Consider the following 9,067-nt stretch of genomic DNA (forward strand, 5'->3'; position numbering starts at 1 on the left):
CAATTGCTGTAGCATGAGATGCCAGGTCGGGCTCCTGTGACACCTGCATCACACGTCATTAACATGGACCCTCCTGCCTCCCTGGCTGCTGGTTCCTGTCAGCTCCCGGGCCCTGTTCACCCCCCTCGAGACTCAGAGCCAGCACACCCTGAGCCCACGCTATGTGCCAAGCCGTGTCTCTGTATTTAGAAAACAAATGTGTGGACGCACCTACGTGTGTGTCTGTTTACCTACATCACCTATGGCAACCCTGTGGGGCAGGTATGGTTATTATTTTTTTTAAGATTTTATTTATTTATTTGACAGACAGAGATCACAAGTAGGCAGAGAGGCAGGCAGAGAGAGAGAGAGGAGGAAGCAGGCTTCATGCCGAATAGAGAGCCCAATGCGGGGTTCCATCCCAGGACCCCAGGATCATGACCCAAACCTAAGACAGAGGCTTTAACCCACTGAGCCACCCAGGCACCCCAGGTATGGTTATTATCAATCCCATTTTACAGAAGAGGAAATTGAGGCACAGAGAGGTTCTGAGCTTATCCAAGGTCACAGTGCTCGTCAATGGCAGAACCGGAACTGGAATCTGTAGGCAAGTGGCATCCGCTTGGAAGGACAAGTGGAGACTCTTACCCTTCATGGTCTGCCCAGGAAGATGAGTCCGGCCGGAGAGAGGACACGCCTGGGGGCATGGCTGTGGAGGGCAGTCTGGAGGAGAAAATTGCTTTATGCCCCAGTGTGATTTGTGTTGGTTCAATTAAATTGGGAAGACTGCTGCGTGCTCGGCCGCAGCCTGCCTGCTACCACCTGGGCAGCCCAGAGCCTTCTGTCCTGTGGTGGCTTTGAGGTTGTTTTAGGTCACAGACGTTCAGAACTGGAGCACCTGCCAGACATGGCCGAGCTCAGCCCCTCGGCATTCAGCGGTGACTGCGCCGAGCCTGGCTTTGGGCTTAGAGAGAAGCTCTGGTGGCCTGAAGTCTTCCATTGGCCGAGTGTCCAGGGACGGGAGAGAGAGCTTGTACTGGGGAGCCTTACAAGTGCGAGGACGCGTCCATGCCAGCTTTTCTTAACCTGCTCCTGCTTACCTCTCAAACCCTCAGCCTCAACCTTACTCTTTTCAGGAAGCTCTTCTCCCCCCCCCCCAAGATTTTATCTATTTATTTATTTGACAGAGAGAGAGAGAGGGAACACAAGCAGGGGGAGGGGGAGGGGGAGAAGCAGGCTTCCCGCCGAGCAGGCAGCCCGATGTGGGGCTCCATCCCAGGACCTTGGGATCATGACCGGAGCTGAAGGCAGACGCTTAACAACTGTGCCACCCAGGTGCCCCAGGAAGCACTTTTGCTTCCAAAGCTGTCACTGCTGGAAACTTCTACGGAGGCTGCTGTCTGTACAGTATCAACCCTAAGCTTGCTTGTTCCTTGTCTCCCTGACTTTTCTGCCAGCCAGAACACAAGTCCCCGAGGTCAGGGCTCTCTGTCTTCTGTTTCTCTTGGGTTCTGTAGCTGGGGGCTCTATGAGTATTTCTCGAGGGACCCCCAAGAGGTGTGGAGCAAGCGCCATGGAGGGCTGTGGGGACAGACGGAGGGAACATGGATGGGGTTAAGGGAGACGCCCATCCTGTTCTTTTTGTTTTTTGTTTTTAAAGATTTTATTTATTTATTTGACAGAGATCACAAGTAGGCAGAGAGGCAGGCAGAGAGAGAGGAGGAAGCAGGCTCCCCGCTGAGCAGAGAGCCCGATGTGGGGCTTGATCCCAGAACCCTGGGATCATGACCCGAGCTTGAAGGCAGAAGCTTTAACCCACTGAACCCCCCCAGGCTCCTCACGCCCATCCTGTTCTTAATGACAAAATGAAAAAGGAGATCGGGCTTCCCAGGTGCCGAGGGGTTTCTGTGGAAGGCGAGGACACGGCATCCCGGTGCTGGACTCCCCCTTCTTGGATCTGAAGCGCGTTCTCCTTGGCCAGCCAGGGACCCTGGATGACACAGAGGCCGTGGAGTGTTCACACCAGTGTGTACTGCCCCAGAGCCGCGGGGCGGGCCCGAGAAGCTACCGCGGTGGACGGTGGAGGAACCGGGACAGGAGACGTGGGGGAGTCTTTGTGGGGCTGGAGGTGGCCTCAGAGAAGAACCTGAGAGGAAGAGAGGTCCACACAGGCTTTGACAGGCAAATATGTAAGTGTGCGGACGTGCGTGCAAGTGTGCATGCGTGTGTCTTATTTACCTCCGGTCCGCCCATGCGGCCTCCATGTGCATCACCGTTTTGGCCGCCGGCACCGATGGCCGGTCCTTCCCTGCTCACCGTCTGTTCTCCGGACCTTCCACACCTTGGACTCGTTCAGACTGAGTCTGGAGAGGTCACCATGGGGCCATGGGAACGAGCCTGGCGAGCTTTCGGGCAGGCAGGGCCAAGCCCTTCCTTGTCCATTCAGGGGTCAAGGTCCTGGTCCTCTTGGCACCCAGCTGCGTGGCCTGGGGCGCAGGTCACTTCCCAACAGGTCGCCTGGATGTAGAGCTCCTCTGCTCGCTGGCTTAGCTGGGAGCTAGGAGCTGCCCCATAACAGGGCAGGTGGTGGACCCCAACGCACCCCGGTCTGCACACGGTGCTGGCTTCTGTGGGGAGGGGGCTCGGGGCCTGCCCCGCACTCAGGTCGGGGAGACAGAGGCCCGAGGGCAGATCTGCACGTGCGGCTCCATGAAGTCGTCTAAGTCTCCGCAGACCTTTGGGAGTCCAGAACTTGGCTGTGAGGATGGAGACAGGGTTACCCTTAGGGGGACTGGGTTTGGTTCTGGTTCCTCTCCATGGAAACCAGAGCATGGGAGCACATGGGCTGCACGTGAGCTCACAGTCCAGGGGCTGCCGAGCTCCTCACCTGGTGAGGGGCAGCAGGGCACATGTGTCTGAGCCGACAGACATCCGGTGCCCTGGTGCACTGTGACGGCCTCCAGTGCTGGAGGCGAGTGAGGCCATGTGTCCCCCTCCAGCCTTGGTACCAGGCGGTTTGTTACTATGAAAGGAAATCTCAGACCGGAGTTTGCCAAAGCCCCACAGATGATTTTGTTTTATTTGTTTATTTTAAAACTTATTTCTTTTAATTTAAATTCAGTTAACATATAATGTATTGTTGGCTTCTGAGGTAGAGGTCAGTGGTTCATCAATTGCAAGTGACACCGGTACTCATCACATCACGTGGTCCCCTCACTGCCACCCCCAGTGACCCCCTCCCCCGACCCGCCTCCCCTCCAGCAACCCTCAGTTTGTTTCCTATGATTGAGAGTCTCTTGTGGTTTGTCTCCCTCTCTGATCCCACAGATGATTTTAGGCGGCAGGTACAACCTATTCCTGTAGCTCAAAGGAAGTCTTGCCGCCACCTTGGGTGGATTTTCTAGCTGGCTTATTCGGAGGTGCTGGTGCCCGTGCCGTCCGTACTGAGCCAGCCTGAGCTAGCATGCACTTAACCTTGAACACCACTCACTCCACCGAGAGAAAAGAGCTCTGACATTTCTTGAGCTGATACAGAAGTCTTCTGGTGTAGATTTCAGTAAGGATGTTGGATGTGCTGAGTCGTCCTCTTTGTTATCTTGATTCCTAGCTGGAATGTTCTAGGAGCTACCAGACTGCCCCCAACATAATGCAGAGCGCCAGCAGATGCAGGAAGGCTGTAGGAATGGGATCCCAAAGTGACATGCCCCACCCATCAGCATCCCTCCAGGACATCTGTTTCCAACAACGGCTAAGCCAACTCCGTGCTACCACTGTGCCATGCCCCCTCTTCCGGGCTGCCGAGCTCCCGGCTGAAATACACATGCAGCTCGTGCAGCCAGGAGCTGGGCGCCGGGCCCGGGGAGCCCTGTGGGTTCGGTGTCCTGGCTTCCCCACGCATAGCTCCGGCAGCCCCAGGATTGAGCACAGGCCAGCACCTGCCACCTGCAAGAGTAAGGAGATAAGGCTTTGCTGAGCAGCTGCTGTCAGTCCGCCGGCTTCCGCGAGCAGCGTGACCCACGGACCCGGTGCCGTGGCCAGTGTGGACATGGGGCTGGGAGTCCCTTTGCAGTTAGGGCTGGCTGCTTTCCTGCACTTGGTGCCTCATCACCGGACGAGTCTGGTGTGCGGCATTTGGCCTGTGGGCTCGCGGCTGAAGGTGGCCTGGGATCCGGCAAGGTCTGTGATGGATTCCTGGGGTTCTCAGAAGTCGAACCCAGGTCCGTTACCCATGACTGGGGCGGGCGAGGGCTGGGTGAGTGTTTCTAGCCTTCGGTGGCTCTTACACAGCTGAGATCATGCAGGAACAATTTGGGGCTTTCCTGTCACATTTCCCATGTTACTTATAGCCTTTGAAGGCACGGCCGTGATTCGCTGTCATTTCCTTACCCCGCGGCGCATGGCTTCATCAGAGCACACTCGACAGGAACTCCACGTCGCACATGGTGGGGGTGTCAGAGCCCTCCCCGCGGCTGCGTGCCCCACCGCTGTGCACGAACCTCCACTTGCATTTCGGATTTTCTTTGAGACAGACCCCTAAAAGGGAACTTTCCAACTTCAAGAATGAGCATATCCTTATTTTTATTTATTTATTTTTAAAGGTTTTATTTATTTATTTGAGAGAGAGAGACAGTGAGAGAGAGCATGAGAGGTGAGAAGGTCAGAGGGAGAAGCAGACGCCCCATGGAGCTGGGAGCCTGATGCGGGACTCCATCCCGGGACTCTGGGACCATGACCTGAGCCAAAGGCAGTCGCTTAACCAACTGAGCCACCCAGGCGCCCCATATCCTCTTATTTTTAATCACGCAATAAATAAGCCTGTGCTGCAGATAGAAACCAGAAGATACAAATAAGCAAAAGAAATAAACACAAGGCGGTGGGGTGTGAGCCTAGTAAAACAGTGCAGAACCCAGCCTGGCTCTGGAGGGGACGCACCCGTGATTAAATCCTGGCGCTGTCCCTGCTGTGTCCTTAACCTTGGCAACTCAGCCTCTCTGAGTTACAAGTTCCTTGTTGATAAAAAATAAATAAATAAAATTATTACTTTACCCATTTACCTGTTGTGCAAGTTAAGAGAACCCAGCACTAGAGGACACTCTAGAAATCCGTTCTGGGAGAGATGCCGGGGAGTCACCTACGGGTGTTGGGGGGCAAAGCCCGTCAGGAGTAGAGAGGACCCACGAGGACTCTGGATGCGAAACTGTGGAATCGGTAGTGTGTGGGCATGGGGGGCCGCGGGGCCCACGAGGACCCTGGGTGACAGGTTTGTGCAAGTGGAGCAGCTGGAAGGTGGGGTGGCCGCGGGCCAGGCCGTCATGGGCCCGGTTTCCTTTACTGCGGAATGTGGCTTTGTTCGGCAGGCGGCATGGAGCTAGTGTTCTGGGTTTTGCCTGAATATTGTTTTTTGCTTTGTCTTTCTGGGTCTGGTGAGGGTGCTGAGGGCAATGCTGAGAGAGCCGCGTTTAGGAAGATTCATGTGGGAGAGGTGAGTCAGAGGGGATGTCCCACGGGCAGGGACAGCCCCAAGACCAGAGATCGGTCGATGGAGATGGATGGTGGTCTTCAGCTGTACGAATGTCTTTGATGCCCCGGGCCTCTCCTTCAGGGGAGCATGGAGTTGGGAGTCAGTGGAAAAGCTCTGAGCCTGAGGAAGAAGCAGGGACACAGGGCACAGTGGAGATTTGGGGAGCAGGACCCATGCAGGTGAAAGCAATAAGCATTTTGGGGGTTGGTAGCTTGCAGGCTGGAGAGGGGCTGTTGATGCTCCTCGAGCTCTGATGCCAGGTGCCCGGCCCGTGGGATCACTGGTGGTCAGAACCGCAGGAGGCCACTCACACCCCACCAGTCATCCGCAGGCACTTGTTGCCTAGTGTAGATGCCACCCAACGCTCTGCGTGGTGAAGCCCATTTCTCTGGCATCTGCAGCCATTCCAAGCAAAACTAATTAGGCTTTTTTCTCAGGCTTATTTGTATACTTTGGAATAAAGCACAAGATAAAACAAGCCTAGCTAACCCAGCAAGGCAAGTTCCAGAACCAGCGGGAGGAAATATTGTGGTTGGCTGGGTCTCTAGTGGACCACTAGTCCCAGAGCCGGGGCGGGGGGCCAGGGGGGCTCCACTCGTCACTAAGCAGCACCAGCTTTTTGCTAAGCCATGAGTTTACGCTAACTTGGCCCTCTGGTTCCAGAGTTACCCCGTACAGCCCGAGCTGCTGCTTATTTTTGTCCAGATGCTTGCTCGTCCGTTATCCCAGCAGCACCCCTGGGAGATGTGCAGGGTGAGTGTTCTCACTGAGATTATTTTCTCAGAGGAAGACCTGAGATTCAGGGAAATGGCCTGGATCTGAGCTATGGTCACAGAATGTCTGCATTTTGGTCCTTTAGGTGAGAATGTTGCTCATTCTACAGTCAGGAAAGCAGTGTTCAGGTTCAGGTGACTTTCCCAGGTAGGTCCCAGGATTCCTAGTGCCCAGGAAGATTGGCCCCGTGCCCAATGCCTCTGATCCCTCTTCAGACCTCAGAATGGACCACTGGGTTCCAGGGACCAGCCCGTACCCTCTGGGCAGAAAGGAACCTTGAGAAAGCCACAGACTTCCAACCCCGAAGTCCCAAACTCTTAGCTGTCTTTTCATGAGCCTTGGAAGCCGTGCAGCGTTCCTTTCTCCCCATGAAGCATCCTGGGTCACCCCAGAGGTCATTCACAGAGGTCACCCTTTCCTGAACCACATATCTGCCAGCTAAATCCTGACTTAGACCAAAGAACAGATTCTTCCTGGGAGACATCACCTCGGCCTGTAGACCTGCGGCCCTGAGTCGCTCACTGTCTTTCGAAGCAATTTCTCCCCTGCTGAAAAGTCCAAGTCATTAGTGAGTTTAAAAGTGAACCTTGCTGACGTGAGGACCCTCATTTTCTCCTTTTTTTTTTTTTTTTAAGATTTTTAAATGTCTATAAGTAATCTGCACACCCAAAGTGGGTCTTGAACTCACAACTGTAAGATCAAGAGTCCTGCGCTCTTCCACATCAGCGTAGGAGCCAGGAGGTCCGCCCACCCCTGTTTTCTCCTAATCCATTTTCTTCCTAACCAGCGTGCGCACTCCCCAGGGATGTGTGTGACAGTGATATAGAGAAGACGTTAGGGTTCAAAGCCGACCACAGAGAAAAAATCCTTGAGACATCTTTGGGGCAAAAAGGTGATTTTATTAAAGCACAGGGACAGGTCCCAGGGGCAGAAAGAGTGCCGTGGGTCCTGAAGAGTGTCCCAATTATGTACTTTCAAGTTGGGAGGGGCTTAGGGATAGCATAATCTCTAAGGGATTTGGAAGCAAGCTTTCCAGGACCTGGAGGGGACCAGCTATGGTGGGGAAAGGTTTATTACCGTCCAGTCGAACCCGCGTTCTGACATTCTTTAGAAGGATGGTGGGTCATATGCTTGGGAGGTGATGGCCAAGACCTATCTTCGGGGGGTTTAGGGATAAAGGAAATTTCCAAAGGAATTTTTATACTTTAAAGTAGATTTACAGGATCCTGGGGTTGGGCTAGGATTGCCTTTTGCCCTTAGCAAAGTATCAACCTTCGGCAGTTGAGTCCCTAGAGGAATGCCCCTCTGCCTGTTGCAAGGACTTGTCAGTGGGCTGTAGGTCGTCCGGAAATTTAATATAAATATCTCTCCTGCCTTCGTCTGCCACATCAAAGGCTACCCAGGATTCATTTTAATCAGAGACGATAAGACACGCAGACACCCAATGACTCTCATGAAGGAAGAACTTGACCATACTAGGTCCTAGAGACGGGGCTCCGCACGCCAGGCGGGACCAGGCAGAGAGGCCCAGGTCTGGGCCAGGAGGTGCGAGGCGGGAGGGGTGGACAAGGCTGGGGTAGGGTAAGGTGCGGGTGAGGCAGGGCCAGTGGGGTTGGGATTGGCGGGTTTGAACCACCTGAGCCGGGAGGGAGGCGGTCAGGGTGTGTGCACTCCGGGTGGTCTGGTTTGCCTCTGAAAGGCAGGCTCCTAGGTGAGCCATTCCCTCTCTCCAGGGAGTGGCTGACCCAGGGCGGGCAGTCCTGCCAAGGTCGGCAAGGCCACGGATGTCAAAGCCTCAGGATCATGGAAAACAAGCCGAGGCTGCTTGTACAGGGAGGGACCGTGTTGCCTTCCAGAAGCTGCAGGTTGTGAGGGCCGGGTGGAGGCCCGGTTTCCGAAGGGAAGTTCCCCAGCAGAGCCTGTGGGAAGGGCCTCCGCCGGGATCCTTGCCCCAGAGAAGGCTGCATTCTCCTGTTCCAAGCGCAGGGCTCCCCAGGGAGTCGCCGTGTCCCCTGAAGCTGTGTCATGGGGACCGAGCAGGGCCCCTGCTGCATCGTTGGCCGGCCTGCCTTCATCTGTCCTGCTGCCTGTCTTTTTAAGAGCCGCGGCTCTGCCCTCCCTCCTGCTCACTTGCCTGTGTAGTAAGGAGTTGCCTCCCCAGCAGCCGCTGGCACAGGTGGTAATGACAGTTGGCTGCGGGCCCGTCACGGAGGGGATCTGCCCGCGCTCTGCCTGCGTGTTGAGCAGCCCAGCGGCTCCAGCCAACAAGACTGTCGCCTGCGCTGTCTCGGGCCAGCTCATGCTGTCTGCCGTCTGCGCGGTGTGCCGCTCGGGGGACTGGGAACACGCCCAGCCCCGGTCCCCATCTGTTGCAGACGTGCGGCGGTGGCAGCTCCGGCTCCGGGAGCCGCCGAGCCCTAGAACTCGGCTGTGCTGAGGGGGCTGGGAAACCCCTTCTCTCATGGGCCTGCGGAGCCGGAGCCGGCATCCGGATTTGTCGGAGCCTGGAGCCCTGGGAGCGCTGGGTCTGCAGCACCGGAGTCCCGTGGGCCAGCGTCCTGCAGCCGGGCACCTGCCATCCGCAGCCGCAGGCAGAGACCTCCAGGACCACTTGGGGCTGAGTAAGCGGACTCCCTCCCCGAGCCGATCCCCGAGTGCATGGTGACTGTGCGTTTCTGTGTGGATGCCTTTTCCCCCTTAGGATGCTTTTGTCTCCTCTCTTTGCCAGACCCACCCGAATTGTTGCTTTGTTCTGCGGGGGCCTCTTGTTAAATTGAACACCCCCCCCCCCCC

At 55.8% G+C, this 9,067-nt stretch overlaps 1 protein-coding gene across 3 annotated transcripts in view; it reads left to right on the forward strand.

The window, feature by feature from the left end:
* The window catches only part of PRKAG2 (protein kinase AMP-activated non-catalytic subunit gamma 2), a 245,234-nt gene that overhangs the window by 39,757 nt on the left and 196,410 nt on the right, over window positions 1-9,067 (forward strand). The window contains exon 1 of one of the 3 annotated variants that reach the window (XM_059396066.1): window positions 8,482-8,895. The exons of the other annotated variants lie outside the window; for them this stretch is intronic. The gene's annotated coding sequence lies outside the window, so the exon portion shown is untranslated. Of the gene's footprint in view, window positions 1-8,481; window positions 8,896-9,067 lie in introns of those variants that run through there. 3 annotated transcript variants of the gene reach the window in all.

Source organism: Mustela nigripes, chromosome 4, assembly GCF_022355385.1.
Source record: "Mustela nigripes isolate SB6536 chromosome 4, MUSNIG.SB6536, whole genome shotgun sequence".
Taxonomy (NCBI): Eukaryota; Metazoa; Chordata; class Mammalia; order Carnivora; family Mustelidae; genus Mustela; species Mustela nigripes.